Genomic DNA, 19,127 nt, shown 5'->3' with positions numbered 1-19,127 from the left:
AGGTTGTCTGTTCATCAGACATACCATCTGTGTCTGATGAGATTTTGGTGTAGGCCTTGGGGGTTATTTATTACTCTTCCCTGTGTGTATGTGTGTGTGTGTGTTCTGCGCCCATGTACATCTGTCTACATGTACCTATCGTCACAGAAAATGACAAATGACCTCATTAAGGTTGCCAGGTTGGGTTTAGTGCACCGTGTCATTGTGTCACATGGATACAATGTTCCAGGCTGCCTTTTACAAAATTCCTTAGGCATGCAGACATTCAAATTGTTTTTGCGTGGCCAATATCTATCTATCTTATTAAGCTGAAGCACATCATCAGGACATAAATGAGCAAATGCATGAGCACAGTTTTTGTTGAGGTTTTGACCGGTTGGTGATATTCAGCACTTAAAGGCTGAATGAGTGACCATGAATTTGTTACATTTGCTTTTTTTCAGCGCTGTTTCGACCATTTTCATAGCCACCACTTGGATGCGTGATTGGGATGTGCCTCTTGGTCGTCTTGGCTGGGGGCTACACACCAACAGGGGTTGACGAAATGTCCCAAACACAGCTAAATAATAAAATACAGGCAAACAGCTTTGCAGATACAGACACCAATACACCTCTATTGGGTCATAAGTGATTATTAACATTATTTTTGTATGAGTCTAGACATTTTTCGATTTTTCGGAAAATTCTTCTCATTCTGCCTTTAAGATTCAACCTTGAACAGTTCCTGACTGACTGAGAAGTACGTACCGCTGAGTACGTCATTCTGTGAGAAGGAAGCAGTTACATGCACAGAATGTCATTTCTGTTTCTAGGAGTCTCAATCAAAAACAAAACAACAAAATGAAATGCATTACCTTGAATAAAGTGACAGATTTCTCTGGGTTCCATCATTTTTGGAAACGTCTTTAGACGTGTTAATGTGGAAATGTTTGATATTACGCCTTTAAAATGAAGTTCCTTGAAATGTTGCTGTTGTTCAAGGCACCTTATGACTGGTCTTCCACAGTTCTCTTGGCAGTGGTCGTTTTCACCCAGAGTAAACTGTGAAAATCGTGTCCACACAAGTGTCAAAAAAAAGTATTAAAATAGCAAAACAGCATGATCTTTCTTAGGTGAGATGCTAGATTGAAAAATGTCACAAGCCTGTGTCAGGATGGCCTTTAAAGCTGCTTTTGAAGTCTCCAGCAAAGAGTTCAAACCAGCACATTCCCTTTTTTATGTTTGTATATGCCTGTGTGTGTTGGACACAGAGGCTGAGAGGGGGTGTTGGTTACCATGGCTATTCAAAGGTTTTTTTAATTTTAACAGTCTGTGAGCATCCTCCGATGACAGACGACACACACAGTCCAGTCTCACACAGAAGGAGCAGCCAGAAAGAGCTGAGTTTAATCAGAGAGATTTACTGCCTCCTGAAAGTCAGCTTTTTTTCTTCCCTCTCGAGGTTAAAGGGACGATTCTCCCACCACCACCACCGTTCCCACTCCCACACCACACAATGGAGTCATCAAGAATGTCACACATGCACACAGAGACGGTAAGAGCAAGAGAGATGAATCAAGATTAAGGAACAGTAGGAAGTAGAATCCCTCTGCTAAGCTTTCTGCAACTGAAGGGGAGCATATTGTAAAAGTGTCCACGTATAAGGGAGCTCTCTGGAGACTGGATCCAATCATCAGACTCATTTTACAGCCCCAACAGAGGGAGTGTATTGAAAGCGAGAGTGAAGCAGAGCCGGGGTGTGTGTGTGTGTGGGGGGGGGGGCATGAGAATGACAGGGATGACCAGAGGAGCAACAGAAGAGGTGAAAAAAAAAAAGATTTGTCAGCGCGCTGAAAAAGACAGGCAGTTTGGCCACCATCAATGCAGATGAAACACTGATGACTTCCTTTACACAACACAGCCCTGTGTGGTGAAGCACTGTCTGGATTTACTACGGCTTTCTCAAGAGACATGTCAACCTGTCCCAGTAGGAAAAGCAAAGATGTAAACTGAATATTAATGATGCCGAACTGATGATGAATTCTATTTCGATGCTTCAGCTTCAGCTTCCTGGTATTGTGCATACTGGCTCATTTTCATGACTTACTGGACAATTGAATATCACAGCCATGGTTAAAGACAAAAAATGTTGTTCTTTGTGTGACTATCTCTCTGCTGAAACTAAGGAAAACTGTCTCTGTGCAAACAAAAAGGGGGGATTTTGCATCAAAAACACTGCAACTTTGAAAGATCCTCACTTGCAATGACTAAGACTGTTTCATATTAGCATTTTTTGCGAGATGAGAAGGGATCCCTTCACAGCCAGCATGGAGAAGAATGATTAAAGCAACTCATAACTATGTTAATGTTCATTAGAACATGTGAGTAATATTTTTAGATAAACTTGTAAATGTGAACTTATCTTATAAATCATGGGTCCCGAAGCATTATATTGCAGAATTACCAATGCAGCCCTTTAAGAGGCCACTGCGTCATGCCATAATCAAATATGAAGCTTGACTAAAAGGGTTTAAAGGGTTTATGAAAACAGCACACTTAATGCTAATTTAGCCACCATAATAAAAGTAATCAAGTCAGGATCTTTCACACACAGATGTGATACGTGTATATGAAGACAAGTAGGCCAAGTCCCATTAACATTAACTTTGTTCCATGCAGAAAAGGCCTAATGTCTCACATGAAGACCTGATGGCGGCTGATGCTTCAAAAGAAACCAGATCCACCAAGATCTGAGAGGCTGTAACTAGCGTCACCGTGGAGAGAGTCAAGCAGAATAACACCCTGAGTGCGTAACCGAGCAGGCCATCAGTGACAAGGCATGTCAGAAACACGTTGAGAAAAAAAACGCCCATGCCGCCAGCACCCTAGAGACCATCTTATCTAAAGGAGCAAACATAAGGCAGGCGAGGGAAAGACAAAGATGGAGACAGATGTCGAGGAAAGCAACAAGAGTGAAAATGAGTGGAGGGCAATGAGAAAGTGGAAATGAGAGTGTGAGGAACAAAGGGGCTGTGGACAAGGGGGAGGGCAAACAGTAGTGGGTATAGACCTATAGGATGTCTGGGAGACGTCCAATATTGACTGCATATCTCTCACCTAACAAAGAGAAAGGCAGAAGAAGAAGAACGGAGGATTGAGGCCTTCCTAATATTAGTAACACCAGTGGCAAGGGATTTCTCCGTGTGATCTCATTAATTTAGGACTCCTCACAAAAACCTTGTTCTCAGGCTTAAATCTGTGATGAGGAAGCTAACACAAAGGCCGCTCAGACACACACACACACACACACACACACACTTAGACAACGGCTTATTGTGACAGTGAAGTGTAGATATTACCCCTGTTACATTCTGTTTGGCAGTGCAGCGCTAACCAAGATTACTGTAAATGGGATATCTTTTTTTTTTCATGGATCAACAAAGCCACCGCATGGAGAGTGATGCCAGATTGTAGCTGTAACACTTCTCGCTCCTCTGCTAGTCTCACGCCACACAAACAAAGCCTCTCACAGCTGTGTAGCTGGTATATCCTGCAGCAATCGTGCAACACAAGAGCCTCTGAAGGAAGATCAAAACTGGAAATGAGCAACGGCAGGAGATGACATTACTGAATTTAGTATTTTTAGAAAATATCAAGGAACGATGAGGACTGGTGTTTCGTCTTGCGTTCCATTTTCATGTGTGCCTGCCTCTGGGTTTTTGTGTGTACGGATCAGGCTATGTCCTGCTGACAGTACATCAAACATGGTGTTTCATGTCAGGCCCCAACTCAGGATTTTGAAGGTAGCTTCGAGGGATGCTCTGACCATCACTGCACCTTCGCACAGATTAAGCCCACGGTGAAACCCAGCCATTTGTGATTGCCGGCATGATTTTTCACATGCAGTATCACTTCTCTGCATGGATGGATTGCCGAACTGGCCTGCTGGACACGGGCCCAAGGGTTCATGGTTCAGGGAGCCTCTCAGCCAGAGCCTCCGTTTGAAGTGGGTACTATTAACATATCTTAATGAAAGGCTTGGGCTCAGTTAAATAATACAATACTATTAGCCTGTAAGCATCTAAATATCTAAATACAGACTAATAGAGCAGTTAGTATTACTGTAGACAACAATAAATGCCCACTCTCATCTTATGTGGATACTTGAGTACCAAATACTGCCCCCTAAAGTTCCCAAACCTTTGAAAAGTACTACCCAAGCCAAGGGACTTCTTTGCCACCTGGAACATACAGCTACTAAATTTAGCCTCTGGTTCCTCCAAGCGTATCCGCCTCTACTGACTTAAGCATGATTGAGCAGATATGTTTGATTGACTCAAAGCACAACAGTCACTGCTGACTTGAGGTACAAGATTGGACATGTTTTTTTTCCTACATTCAATCAAAACCACAATATTTCTGACACTGTGAAGTGTTTTCATAGCCTGAACATGAAGGTACATGGAACACAAGGTACCCGCTCCAGTCAAAGACCTGTACTTTGTATGCCCAGCTGCCCTGACCCCTCTCCTATGACATCTCTGCGTCATAAGAACAGGAACACAAGGATGTCACACCTCAAGGATTGCAATAGACAGTGAACATAATCCAGGCAACAATGTAAAACTAAAAAATTTGGCAAAAATATATTCCTATCTTAATGTTTTTTTGCAGGAGATTGGTTTGGAATAGCTATAATGCTACTATCATTGTTAAAAACTCAGATGGGAAGGTTCTGGTACCATACGGTAACAGTGAGAACAGCGAAATGCTAATATGTAGCCTGTGCATAATTGGAGTGAGATGCAATGATCCGTGTGTCTATGTGCATGGCTAACACAAAGTGACTAATTACACCCCACTCAGCAGTTCCACTAGATTGAATGTGAAAGCTCTAAAACATGCACTTCACAAGACTGGTTGGAGCTGACACGAGCAGTCCACTTCTGAAAGAGGACTTGGGGCTACGAGCAGACAAAACAGAGCTCTCAACAGCGGCATTATGCACTAGCCAGGGCTCTCGTGTTAGCTGAATGAACATGCTTGTGTGCGTTGCTTTTGAAATTTTAAGTGCTGTATTTGTTTATGGCACTTCAGGTCAAATAAACACCCAATGCGGTGTGGCCGCATGGCTTTCGCCTCTGTACCTCTCAACTTTGCTAATGCGGCTACATTCTTTTTTCCTTTGCAAACAAAAAAGCAACAGAAGCCACGTGCAAATGTTCCCGAAGCCATCCTGAATTATGTGACAGCCGTGATTCACGACCTCACCCGAGCAGCGAAATGAAAGAGCTTGGTCAGACTTATTTGGATGCTGTCACGGTCCACTCATGCCGTGGTGTCGTTGCTTCCCTGCCGTGGTGTGCAGGACCACTGTCGCGTGAACTGGACACACGTGCATCTATATACTGCAATTCATTCACATGGATTCACACTTAGCTACGCATAAAGCCACAGGCACACAAACCTACTTGATTTGCTTCCCACCTTTGCCCTGATTTTCATTAAACAAATTCACAATGACACAACATTGACCTGCAGTCAAATCCGGTGAACAAAACAAGCCACAATATCAGCCATGCCAGTCTGAAAGGCCAAAAAGAGTCACAGGTTTACCATAAGCTAATATCACACCCTTTCTATTAAAACCCTGGATAAAAATGTCCGCTCTCGTGCTAATTTGATACATTTGTGACACCGTAGATGACAACCCATTGAGAAAAGACTGTGTGTGTGTCCCAATAACGTCATTATTCAACACCAATGTTGGAAGTGAGGAGGACCGACTATATTCATCCTTTGAAACCCTTACATGGCGTTTGCAGCAGAAGAAATCAATATTTCAAGTGCTGCTTCTTTCACACCTGCCAATCTCTGACTGTTCCTCAAATTACTATAATCTACACCTCTTCCCTTCCCTCTGGAGATTAGACTCAAGGATATTATATTCATGTTTATATTCCTGTTTTAAATTCTTGAGCATATTTTTCAGGGTTAGATAATCTAAAACATGTTCGATTTAAGGCAAGCTTAAATAAATTCAACCTCTGATGAAGTCTACACTTTAAAGGCGCAGGGCGTGAGATTTGTGCAGAAATGGAACATATTCATGAATTTGTTTTCATTAGTGTACAAAAAAAGAAATCTTTGTGTTTTCATTACCTCAGAATGAGCTCTTTATATCCACAGAGGGAGCAGGTCCTCTTCCACAGAGTCCACCATGCTGGATCACCATGTTTCTACAGTAGCCCAGAATGGACAAACCAAACACTGGCCTTCAAAGAGCGCCATTTGCATTTTTCGCACGTTCTCCTGCATGGGGAGGATGGGTGAGGCGAGAGGGATGCATTCTGTTGGTTGCAATCTGCAACTGCTAGATGCCACCAAATCCGACACACTACCTTTAAAGCTGCTTTAGTCGGATTTTAGTAGCGACTATGCATCAAATGACTACATGCATGTGAAAGGGGTCACTTGTAGTGATGAACCTACAGAGATTTCACCCAACTCTACAAAGCCGCCAAGCTCCATGGAGCCTTTAGTGTCTTTCAGCTCACTGTTTTGCTTTTGCCCACAATTTTACTGTTTAGGTTCAGTGTCACTGCTTTGATCGGTGTCATTTAAAGCAGCAGCAGGAAGCTAATCCCAATGTACACTAACTAACTATGAGCACCCAACGGCAGAAAGACAAAGCTAGCAACTAGCTGGTGAACAAAGCGAAGCATTTAGGTGCAAAAAGGCCAGATATTTCGCTGAGGAGTTGGTGGAGACTAAAAACAGAGCTAAAAGGATGGGAAATATTCCACCTACATTCATCAGGTGGAAACAAACTGCTGCTTGACATCTCCTGGATGTGTTAGGCAACTGTTTGCTAACACATTAGCCATATCAACTTGATGATGTCAGGGTTGTCTTTGTTACACTGCTCCCAAGTGACCAAAATATTTACAGGTTTAACTACAATTTTCAGTGCAGAAACCATGTTGCTGTTCCTACTGTTTAATCACCTGAATTTTGAGCAAGCTGTTTGGTTCTGTTGCAGTAAAAGGCAAGAATCATTGGTTCATATCCTTCCAGCTATACCACAAGGCTAATATCCAACATGGATGATCTGAGGAACACACGTGTCCTGGCACACAGTACAGATACAGAATAAACCTGACCTGCAGGACACGTGTGAATTAGCAGAATTCAAACCCACTTAAGGTAATCAAAAAAAGGTTTTCCTGGCACACATTCTTAAAGAAAAACACATCACCTTTTAGGCCTCAGCACTAGATTAAATGACTGCAGCTCTTGTATGACATCTTATCTTTTAAAACAGATGTAAATGCGAAAATCTGAGCCAAGATCGATGACTGTGACAAACACTTAACATATACATGTAAAGTCAGGCTCTGCAATGGAACTACCGAAGAAGCAGACTCCAGCAGTTTGCTATCACTCAATCTCTTGCTGCATACGCACACACACACACACACACACGCTATTCACTGCTGCACACGGGGCTGCACAGACTTGTTGGCCAGTGGTGCTGAGCTCGTGGCAGGCCAGACAGCATGGGCGCAGCTATAAAAGAGGCAGTGGTTATCTCAATACAAAGACCCCAGTCAGCACTTTGCTACTCTAAAAACAGATGCTGTCTGAGCTAATGAGTGTACCTCGCAGCACAGCGGCTCAGGGTTTACATTGGGACAGTCCACATCTCCATCTGTGCAAATGCATCCTCTGTTGTGCTCACCAGCCTATTATAGGTTATGCCTCGTTTGAGGAAAATTTCCATTATGACCTCCATGGAACCATTATTTCATTGAAACCTGAACACTAAGCAAATCTTTATTGTCTCACTTGATGCGTTTTGTTTGCAACCCATACCATGATGCTTTCTGTCTTTGTCAAGGGATGAATTGGAGGATTCAGATTCAGCAAAAAAGGAAGGAGGTATTGAGCAAGATAGCAACTTTGTGTCTCTTGCACATTAAAACATGATTAACCACGAAAAATCACTTGGCTGTCATGAGAACTGGATCCTCCTTCTTCTGGCTCTAACAAAATGCTCATCTGACTGCTGGGATTTTGGCTAAACAAGATAAACTGAGATAACCCACTCGACTCCATCCAGCCTGTGTTAATGAGCTTTTGAAGGATCACACAGCTGTCCAAAAACAGGGGCTTCTGCGGCAATGATGCCCTCTAGGTCCCCAGCCCTAATCCCCAGATCAATAATCTGGGTGTCAATACAATCTCATGTGCTGACATTCATGGATTTGTAACACCTGATACACACTATCAATCAGTGTGTTAATGTGAATGCTCCGGCGTGAGGGTGAGAAAAGCCAGTCAAGTGAAAATCACAGCACGCTGAAAGTAAAAGGAAATTGACAAGAGGGAAAAAGGACTACGAACGAATCCGAAACCTGATCGTGAGACCATATCCCTCCCACTTCTCTGACAGAACAAGGACAGCACATCCCCAATCATCCCAAATTCATCCCTCCGTACATGGAGGATTGTGAGTGCAAGTGACAAGAGGGGCAAAGCACTCAATAATTCATCACTCAGTATAGTATTTTGTGGCCTGGCTTTGATATACCAAAGCAGTTGCTGCGCTTCAAAGGATGAAGATAAGAGACATATTTTTTTGCATATATATGTGAGAGGTTATCAATTATTGAAACATGAATCATCTCTCACAGCTAGAGGGACCCAGTCAGCTCAAAGCTGTTGTTTCAAGAGTCATGGTGAGGTGTTAATTCAATGTATGCGGCCACTGCATTGTCAAGGAAATATTCCATAATGTCAGCACTGATTCAGCGTCACACTCTAACCCGCCCCCCGTTGTTTCTCCGTGAAATTATTTCATGCATAACGTTCTTCATACATTTTTTGAGAGCAGGCTCGTCACTGCTTCAACATTTATGAAGTGAACGGTGGCCTACATTGTTATCAAATACATGTATTCTATGCTATATTCCTGAGTAAGGCAGATGCACATCACTCAAGTTTTCACTGAAATCATCTGTCTCTGAGGAGATGAGGATAAAGACTGATGCATGGATAGAGATAATAGAGAGATAAGAGATAATAGAGCGATAACAGACAGACAAAATGCATAAGAACTGGTGCTATACTTATATCATAAAACAAATCAGAGGCTGTATCTGTCAAGTACTGATGTACAGAAAGATTAATAAATAGATGGACCACAGAAAATAAGAAAGCCTCACACACACATACAAGTGTAGGACGATACTAGAGAGAATGACAGCATTAACTGTGTCATTGCTGAGCAAACAAGTGACAGTTCATGCGATACAACAGCTACGCGACACTCCCTGGACACCTGATAGCTCGTGTCACCTGCGTGTACACGGAGCAGACCACCGTGGGAAAAGTATGCGATACCCATTTTAGAACAGTAGCTGCTCTTCCGCTTGTTAATGGACCTTTTGTAGAGTGAAAATCTAGCAGGTAATATATCAAATAGCTGTAATGGATGACTGGTTTGAGTGAATATATAACAAAGTGAAGGGCTTTCCTGCGCTTTAAAAAGGACACACTGATACATCGCAGACATCAATACCCCTGTTTTCGCTTCTTCTTCTTCACTTCGTCTATATTTTACCAAACAAAATTATTTTAGGGTTTAAAGAGATGTGTCACAGAGACGAGCGTGGACCGCCTCCAGCGGGCAGCAGCCAGGCGCTGGCTTGCATTTTGCTGGGTAAAGGTTAAATGGGATTTGTGAGTCATGAATCAGAGCGGAGAGTGGAGGAGAGATGGAGAGCGTGCATATGGTGGGAAAATGCTGGGAGGACACTGGGGGGGGGGGGGGAGCTGGGCAACCAGGCGTAGTGCAGAGCTAGAGAAGCTGCAAAGTTAGAGAATGTGGATGTGCTGAAAAGTCCTATTTTTATGGAACAACAAGCTTGTGTCCATGACATTTCCACTGAAGAATAATACATATTAGTTGGCGAAAAAATAACAGTTTATATAAGTATATAATATTAGGAATGGATCAATTCACCACATGGAATGCAAAAGGGGTCGCTTGTAACGTTAGCTGCGATGAAAACACAAAGAATCACCACCCGACTCAGCGATTTCTCTCAGCTCCACGGAGCCTGTTAGCACATTTCAGCTCACTGCTTTGGATTCACATCTTCACCGCTTTCATTCACTCACACGGCTCTTATCAGCGTCTTTCTCAAGTGGCTGATTCTCGCAAAAAAAAGTTCCTATAAAGCATGTGTTAGCTAACTATCCAGCACCGAACGTTAAACAGGCAAATTGAGCAGCTAGCATGGAGCATTCAGCAGCTATAGCGCTAACCATTTCCCTGCAGTGAAACCAAAACAAAGCTAAAAGTAAAGGCTGAATATTGGACTTACTTACAGCACAACTTAAAATAAATGCTAAAGCTGCTACACACTGCTGGATGTGTAAACTAGCCACTGTTAGCTAACTTGCTCGCCATATCAACTTTATAAGATGCTAACATGCCGGTGTTGTACTTCCAGCTTGTTGCCCCGTGCCCAATAAGACAAATAAATACATATCAATGTAAATATTATAATGACGTGTGCTAAAAACCCACAATTTCACTCTTTGACGTGCGCTTCCAGAAGAAGTTAAAAAAAGACATCTGCAAAACAAAACTATAGCTACTGGCCCGCAGCCAAGTCATTAAATCATTTAATTATCTGTGTACTCGTGCAAGACGCAGTGAGAAAACAGTTCTTTTATTAGGTTAAGCAGAAAATCTTCTGTAAGAGAGACGATTAATCTCGCAATTAGTCGACTCTCTGCTTCCTGATGATAAATGGTTTATCTCCAGCCAAAAGATGATAGCTGTTACGAACACACAACGTATGCTGCACATCTTCATCTTTTTATACAACATTTTGTTTGTCTTTATGGTACAAGAGCAAAGACACAGCACAGCAGATAATGACTAACGTCTTTACCAGGGACATCAGTTGTTTCTCTGAGATATCCACATCTTCAGCTGAAGTGCGTTTGTCTCATATCTCATGTCCAACTGCAGCAGGCTAAACTGCTCTACAAGCAGCCACGGATTCATTACGTCAGGGTGCAAAAAGACAAGGTGAGTCAAGCAGCCTGGCTCTGAGAGGACAATGCAGAGTATCTGGCAGCCCAAAAAACAGCCAACTCAGCTGTTTTAGGGGTGAAACAGATAGAGACAGAGAGGACAGGGGAGAGTGGCAGGGTGGGGCATTATCCCCATGAAACGCCATCGACTTTCATAGGACGACATCCAAAAGCATCAAATGATGCTGAGCAAGAGCAAACAGGAAATGAGCTATTCTTACGGTAAGTCACTGTACTGGACTGCATCAGGTGACATATAACACATGCTGAAAGTACATTAAAAAGGGTTTATGTGCTGTTTACAATGTGAGGGGCAAATGATCTCCAACAGGCTTTTAAATCAATAAACCAAAGACATGCCTTTGCTATCATTATTCAGTAACAATCAAAATACTTTCAGTGTGTGTCATATGGGGGTTTCCCTTTACCCTGCAGTGCACAGTGTGAGCATGCAGATTATAAGTTGAAATAAAATCAAAATCTGACAACACAGATGTTAAACGACTCTCTTTCTCTCTTCAAGGCCCATAAACATGAGGATCTGTCCGTCTTTAATTGGTTTATCTGTTAACAGACACATCTTAGGCTGACAGATGACTTTTTTCCACACTGAGAACTGCTTCTGTTCTCCGTCCTCCTCATCTGCTCACTGGACAGTTTATCTTTTTCGACAAAGACATTCTTTCAGCACGACCAGAGGGCACTTATTGAAGGCGGGCTGGCCTCAGAAAGGCCTCCTTTCTGGGGTCAGACAAGTGGGATCGAGGACACATGCCAGGCTCCATTGAACTGGAGCCGCTTTTCTCACACCATACATATATGGTGGATTAGCAGATGCACTATGCAATATAAAGCATCCAGGGAACAACTGAGGTTGTGAAAGCGTTTTTTCCTATCACAAGGAGTTCCCCTAAGTGGCACGAGAATTCACAAATGCTGCTGAGATACATCCGTGTGAGTGTGTATCTGTGTGTATGAACCTTATAGCCTCACTACTGGGATTCCTCAGGGCTCTGGTCTGGGTCCCTTCCTCTTTCCTCACCTGGCTCTGTTATTCACTCACATGGCTTTTCATGCAGATGACATTCAACTAATTCTGTCTTTTCCCCAGTCTGAAATCCAGGTGGCAAGAGAAGTCAGTGGTGTCCCTGGCTCGGACTGAAAGGAACCTGGGTGTGACAATGGATGACCAGCTGTCCTTTATTAATTTATCCTTCATTCTATGCAACATCAAGAAAATACGTCTGTTCCCAACCCAAAAGGCAGTGAAGGTTCTGTTCCAGGCTCTCGTCATCTCCCACCTAGACCACTGCAACCCACTCCTGCAACAGCCCGGCTGCTCAACTCCCGTTCAGGATATTCATACTTGCCTGCAAAGGTGCTGCATATGGCCCAGGCCCATCCTGCATCCAGGACATGGTCAAACCATACACCCCAGCCCATTAAATATGCTCCCCACTGATTTTAAGACCGCAGAAACTCTACACATCTTCCATCACAGACTGACATCCTCATGGTCAAATGCACCTATTGTAAGTTGCTTTGGATCAAAGCGTCAGCTAAATAAACGCAATGTAATTTATCAGTACACACAGTGAAATGTACCAGAAGATGTTACCAGAATATTCTGCGGACATAAATGCACCCTAAGGGCAAGGAAATAACACCAGAAATGACACCAGTCTTGCCAAGTGGAGCATCAGGGTCCTGCGTAGGTGTCAAATGAACAATGTTGGCTTCAGGCCAATGAAAAACCTTAAAAAGCAATACATAATTACACACTCTACAAATCATGTGGAAAGGCTCAAAGATAAACCCCCCATCAAACTAATCTCTCCTCATGGCTGGGAGCAGAAAGATATCTACCTATGAGAAAAGAAGCTAAAAAAATCACCCGTAGCTGATTCAATTACACCCTGTACAAACGTCTTTAATCACCGTTCTTAAGGCTGGTTGGTTCACACTCGTCATGTGATGCTGGTGCTTTGAACCAATTGGATGTTTGGTGCGATAAGAGGAGCTCTTTAATGGCTTCTTTGACCTAAATCCTTACTAATCATTTTTGAGCTGTGACAAAGATTCTGGTGGATGGTGGTAATATTATTTTTAAGCCTACTGTACAATGAATTAAGCTCCCACCACTGGGATTTGAACATTCCTCCTTTGTTTCCCTGAACACTGATAAAAAAAAGAGGATAAATATGACCATATGTTGTTGATATAAGTTAACATTATGGTTTTTTTCTTTTCCAAAGTGCCAAAACCTCACACTTCCTGTCAAATCTTGGTTAAGATCAGTTCAGCTCTCTCCATTTTAACAAGGCTTGATGAGAACATCAATCTATGAAATAAATATAAAATGCTTTTTCATGTGTCCTCCCATGTGTCCTTTGAAGCCATGAATGAATTTAACATCAACTGGAATGGTCAGTAATCACAGTCACGAACAGTCAAACGAAACAGCAGAGAAAACAAATAACAAATTTGCCTGCATATGGCTCAGTATGTAAAATTAAATCAGCCGTTCAGACGGATATGCTTATATGTTTTTACACTCAGCCAGTGATAGCTACAACCAGTCTGCCAACTCCTCTGCTCTCACCCACTCTCCCATCTGTTGCCCACCTGATCCACACAAACAACTCATCTGTGGCCGACCGGCAGACCCAAACCTACTGATGACATTCTGCTCAAAAGAGCCTGAAAGGCCAGTAAAAAGGTGAAAGAGGTGAATAAAAGTGGATTTATAGACCTTTTAAGATCATTTATCATGTAAGCGTGCACACATATGTGCAGCATGAGTGCACACGTGTGTGTGTGTGTGTGTGTGTTTGTGTGTAGTACAGCTTTATGTCTTCTTTTATTAATCTCCAGTTTCTTGCTCTACTTCAGATGCGGCCGGGCACAGCTGGTGATCTCAGTAGCATGTCGCTCCTCTCCTCTCCATTCTTCTTCTGCTCCTCCTCTTCCTCTTCACTGCAGCTCTAGTTTCCTCTTCCTTAGTCATTCCACCATCTTCCCCTCACTGTTCAACCCAACACTTGATTTTCATTTTCTCCTCATCTTTCCTTCCTCTCCTTGCTCCTCTTCCCCTCCTTTCCTCTCCTCTCTTCCTCTCTCCTCTTTCCCCCTCTCATTTTCTTTTCTTTCCATTCTCTTCTTTCTTTTCCTCCTTCCCTTTCCTCCTTTCCTCCTATTTCTCTGCTTCCTCTCTTCTCTTTTTTCCCTCCTCTCCTTTCGATCGATTTCCCTTTCCTCCTCTGCTTTGTTCCTTTCCTTTCCCGTTCACTTGTCTCCTTTCCTTTTCTCTCCTCCTCTTTCTTCTTTCCCTCCCCTCCTTTTCTTTTCTTCCCATTTTTTTCTTTCTTTTCCTCCTCTGATATCTCCTCTTTCCCTCCTCTCCTCACTCATCGTTTCCTGCTTTCCTCTCCTCTCTTCTCTCCCCTCCTGTCTTTTTGATTTCTTCCCCTTCCCTCCTCTGCATTGTGCCTTTCCTTTCCTTTCCTTTCCTTTCCTTTCCTTTCCTTTCCTTTCCTTTCCTTTCCTTTCTCCTCCTCTGATCTCTCTTCTTTCCCTCCTCTCCTCTCCTTAATAAACCTAAATTAATGACTTAAATCACTTAAATTAATGACTCATACTGACATGCTGTGTAAAGCGTTTAGTGCAGAGCTGCAACTAACAACTGTTTTCATTATCAGTTAATGTGACGATCATTTTCTCTGTACACCATTTTGTTTAGAAGAATGTCAATAAAATGTCAGAGAATTGTGAAAAATGCACATCACAGAGAGACATTTAAATATCTTGTTTTGATACAGCAAATCATCATGCTGGAGATTTTGCTTGAAAGGTGATTCAGACATTTGTCAGAATAGTTGCAGATGAATTTTCTAACTCTTTAGTTCAGAGGTCCCATTGGTAGAAGAGGAATGCACTGATTTACAGCCTGAGTTTATCCATAGTAAACTGGAGTACAGGGTCACCCATGTTTAAACTCTCATGTTGAAATCAAGCTCGTCTGTGCACAACACCCCACAACTCAAACCTTCATTGTGCAAGAAAATGGGTCTTTTCTGTCTCCCAGCAATAAACATCATCTTCCAAAAAAAGAAAGAAAAAAAAAACACCACAAAAAACCATCTGTCTTGCATGGAAGGCAGAGAGAACAACAGCATCTGCTCTCTTAAGGACCTACCAGCAGCAGCAGCAGCAAAGTGTCCCACTCCAGGCCCGGATTGAACCGCTCCCCATTTTCCAATCCATCAATCTTCAGCCAGTCAAGCTAATTTAATGTGTCCTCATCCCTTAATGAAAACAGCCACCCAAACATGTCCAGCTGTAAGCCAAGGATGAGAGGATGTGGGGGCGGGGGTGGGTTTCTGCCCCTCTAACCCACCATCATCGCCACATGGTGCTGATGCCATTAACCCAACATATACAGAAGATGCTCTATGATGCTAATTGTATTCATTTGGCTGCAGCTTCCCGGTGGGCTCATAGATGTGAGCCAGGAGTTACCACACTGAGACGCAACGATTACGACTTCATCAACATGCGCACCTGCATGCTTCATCGGCGGCTGCTGATGTGGGGAGTGATCTTAGCAACCTCTGGAGCAGAATTTTAAAAAAGACGCATTGTTTGGTTGTTGTGGCAGAGCCTGAAGCAGTGCAGGGACTGACTGCAGCATGGTATGCACTGTTACAAAACAAAAGCCACATTATGCAATTGGAAAATGCAGATGTGCAAACAGACGATGTCCTCAGTATATCAGAGAGGGTGTGTGAGTCCAAGGAAATTACTGCAGCAAATTAACATGCTTTTTTTTTTTTTGATAGTCTAAGATATTTGACCAAGAAAATGAAGCAAACATTTGCTGGTTCCAGATTCTAAAAGGAGGATTTTTTGGTTTTTTCCTTTTAATATCACAGTAAATTTAATATTTTTCAGTTTTGGACTGTTGGTCCAGACAAAAAAATGCCATTTAGGGACACACAATGGGCATTTTTAATTATCCAAATATTTTAGCAATTACTGAAACATGTGGACAGTAGAGCTGAAACAATTAATTGATGAGTCATTCAACAGTAGATTATCTCGTTACAGCTTCTCAAATGTGGGGATTTGCGCTTTCTCTCTGTTTCATACAACCGTAAACTGAATATCTGTGAATTTTCCACTGTTGGTTGGACAAAATAAGCCATCTGAAGGCTTCAGCTTCACTATTTTTTTTCAAATATTACAGACCAAAACATTAAAAAATTATTCAAGGAAAATAACGCAAGGAAAAAATGACAATTAAAAGGCCATAATGTTATTAGATTGGTTTCAGCATCGTACATTTATTCTGTTGCTCGGTAGCTGCATGGAGTGACTGCTGGGAAACTAAGTGGACAGGCAAAAATGTAGAAATGACTCAATCACTATATCAGCTATAACCTTGTCACATGACAGTTTCTGTCTGGGGAAAATAAAAGGGAGTTGACCTCCACCCTGATCCCCAAACAGCACCGAAAACAACATTTATGCATCTCCCTCATCACTTAAGGCGACAGTGTGCAGAATGAGACTGCACCCAAACCCCACGCTAAGCTCCATCACCTGACTTGCGTCTAATGGGCCGTAGATAAACGGGGGAGCGGGAGAGCGACGGTGACACTGCATCTGCCGTGAGTAATGCGCCCAGTGGCTGCCTCTGCACTGGGAGCTGTCACACAGGAGACTGAAGTCATGCCTTGTGATGTCTCTCGGGATTTGGGGGGGGGGGCGTGGGCTCGCCATCACTGATGGTGGTGCCAACACACAGTAGCTGCCATTCCATGACATGCCACGCCGTTACATGGTGTGTGTTTCGCTTTCAGAATTGCTCCTAATCCTAAATGATTAACAGCCCAGATAAATGATGGCTTTTTAAGCACTGGAGAAAATGAGCAAACCAGATGTTCAGTGTCTCTACAGTGTGGAAGGATTCATTTTAGGTATTTTTGGCTCCGTTCTTATCAAGTTTCGGAATGTCATTATTTACACATGTGCTTCTCCTACTCTGACATATCAAAAGTCTGCTCTGAAAAAGGCCTCTTTTGGGGAAAATATAGAAATCGGAGGGAGCCTTGAATGCAACAATACAGGCCTACAGTGTGAAATGCTGACTGCAACTTTCCAAAATGTAGGTTAGCAGGCTGATATTAGCATTGTAGCGCAGCTTCAGGTTTGCACAACACAAGAGAAGGCTCCCAATTCACTGCAACTGATTCCATTCAGCGGCTGAATGCAAGGCGTACACAATATATAACAGCCGAGTTAATAACACAGGGACTTATTTGCATGAAGTGAGGCTGAGGGTCTAGGTGAACACGCCGCAGCGTCATACTGCATCAAACAGTGTTACAACAACAGCAGATGCCGACTGCAAACATCAACACGGCATGAAATAACCCCACTCAGTCAGACGGCGGGATTTCTTACGACCCTCTCAGTGACTCTTCCTGCTCGTGGACTGGTCACACAGCACACACTGCAAACAAAATCACCAAGTATCTGTTATATATCACCGATCAAGCAAACACGTCCTTGCAACACAATGACATGTGGCCCCAAAGGGAATTAGACCACCAGCCTGTTTGTTATTGATTCTGAGCAGCAGGATAACTCTGCGTACGTCTACACTGAACCAGTGCAGGCCTTTAACAGAGATTAATACACAATATTAAGCAAATATATTATAACAACAATGGGGGACACTTGTGGGACTGGTGACTGCCTATATTTCCTCTCTCTCACACATACACACACACATTCATAGCATCATGTCAAATACAACCATCCAGACTGTTGCTCTGCATCACAGTCATATCAGCGTGCATACAGCTGAAAATTATTTTCATTCCTGATCAATCCATTCATGTTTTCTCCAAAACAGTCGCCCTAAAGTGTCAATAATACTATCATACTTGACAAGGAAAAACAAGAAGCTAAAACCTGAGGATATTTGCCACTTATGATCCATTTTCTTCCTTTTTTGTGCCTTTGACTGATCAATTAATCAATGGCTGGAAGAGTTTCTGCGCTGAGACTGCAAAAGCGAATGACTCCTTTACAAATGGGGGGGTTTGGACTCATCCTAAAGATGATTCATCTCCTTTGATTGACTGCAACCAATCCGACGTCAACTCCGCTGTTGACGTTTTCCGCTGCTTTAAGTCTGTTTCTGCCCTTTGCGTTTGGGGGACACGGAGAAAGACCTCATCGGGCAAACTGCTGAGGGTGAGACAACATTTTCGTGGAAGAAAACGCTGATCAATAACAAAAGCATAAGAGGCCATTGCCCCTACCTCTAAATGTGAAATCTGAAAGCAAGGCCTCAGCAGATTGGCTGCCTGCCTTGAAGTCAGAGCACCTGAACTGGCAGCGAGAGGAGCTGAGCCGCATCTGGCTGCATCTCCAGCAGACATCAAATAATCCTCTAGGCGCTGCGGGGCCCGTCCGCACCGGCCGGCAGCAGCAACAATAAGCACGAACCCAGCCGATGCTGCCGCTGCTCCACTCAACAGAGAGCCAGAGCCGATCAACACATTGCTTTTTCCCTCCCTCTGCTTGCTCCTCGAGATGCAGTGCATGCGGCGCGCTGCGTGCACGGGCTGCAGTGCTCTGGCTGCCTTTGATGCTCAGCTGAATCCAGATTTAAAGACACGACAATCGGCGTCTGCTACGCCTCCATATTGCTGTATTCTTTGCACCTGGTCATCCTAGTCAGGCAGCATCACCGGGATGCTGTGGCGAATGAAAACGCACCGATTTGACACATCCACTGCACCATTATTCTCATGATAACACTGAACACAAGGGGGGGAAAAATCTCCATCTTCAAAAGAAAAAGAGATGTTTAAACTCACCGTCTGCTGCAGACCGGCTCCTCTTTCCTCCCCCGCCAGCGAGCGTGTGTTGCTGCTCGAGAAAACGAGGTGTGTGTGTGTGTATATGTGTGTGTGTGTGCGTTTGAGGGACCGTGCCCGGCCAGTGTGTCCGTCCCCCCTCTC

General features: G+C 43.3%; 1 protein-coding gene across 2 annotated transcripts in view; it reads right to left on the bottom strand.

Moving 5' to 3' along the window:
* nrcama (neuronal cell adhesion molecule a) overlaps positions 1-19,127 on the bottom strand; it is a 52,746-nt gene extending 33,619 nt beyond the window's left edge. For both annotated transcript variants that reach the window (XM_041964099.1, XM_041964100.1), the window contains exon 1: positions 18,984-19,127. The gene's annotated coding sequence lies outside the window, so the exon portion shown is untranslated. The remainder of the gene's footprint in view (positions 1-18,983) is intronic.

Source organism: Chelmon rostratus, chromosome 22 (genome assembly GCF_017976325.1).
Source record: "Chelmon rostratus isolate fCheRos1 chromosome 22, fCheRos1.pri, whole genome shotgun sequence".
NCBI lineage: Eukaryota > Metazoa > Chordata > Actinopteri > Chaetodontiformes > Chaetodontidae > Chelmon > Chelmon rostratus.
The sequence above is the reverse complement of the archived record's forward strand: the minus strand, read 5'-3'. Positions and strand labels throughout refer to the sequence as shown.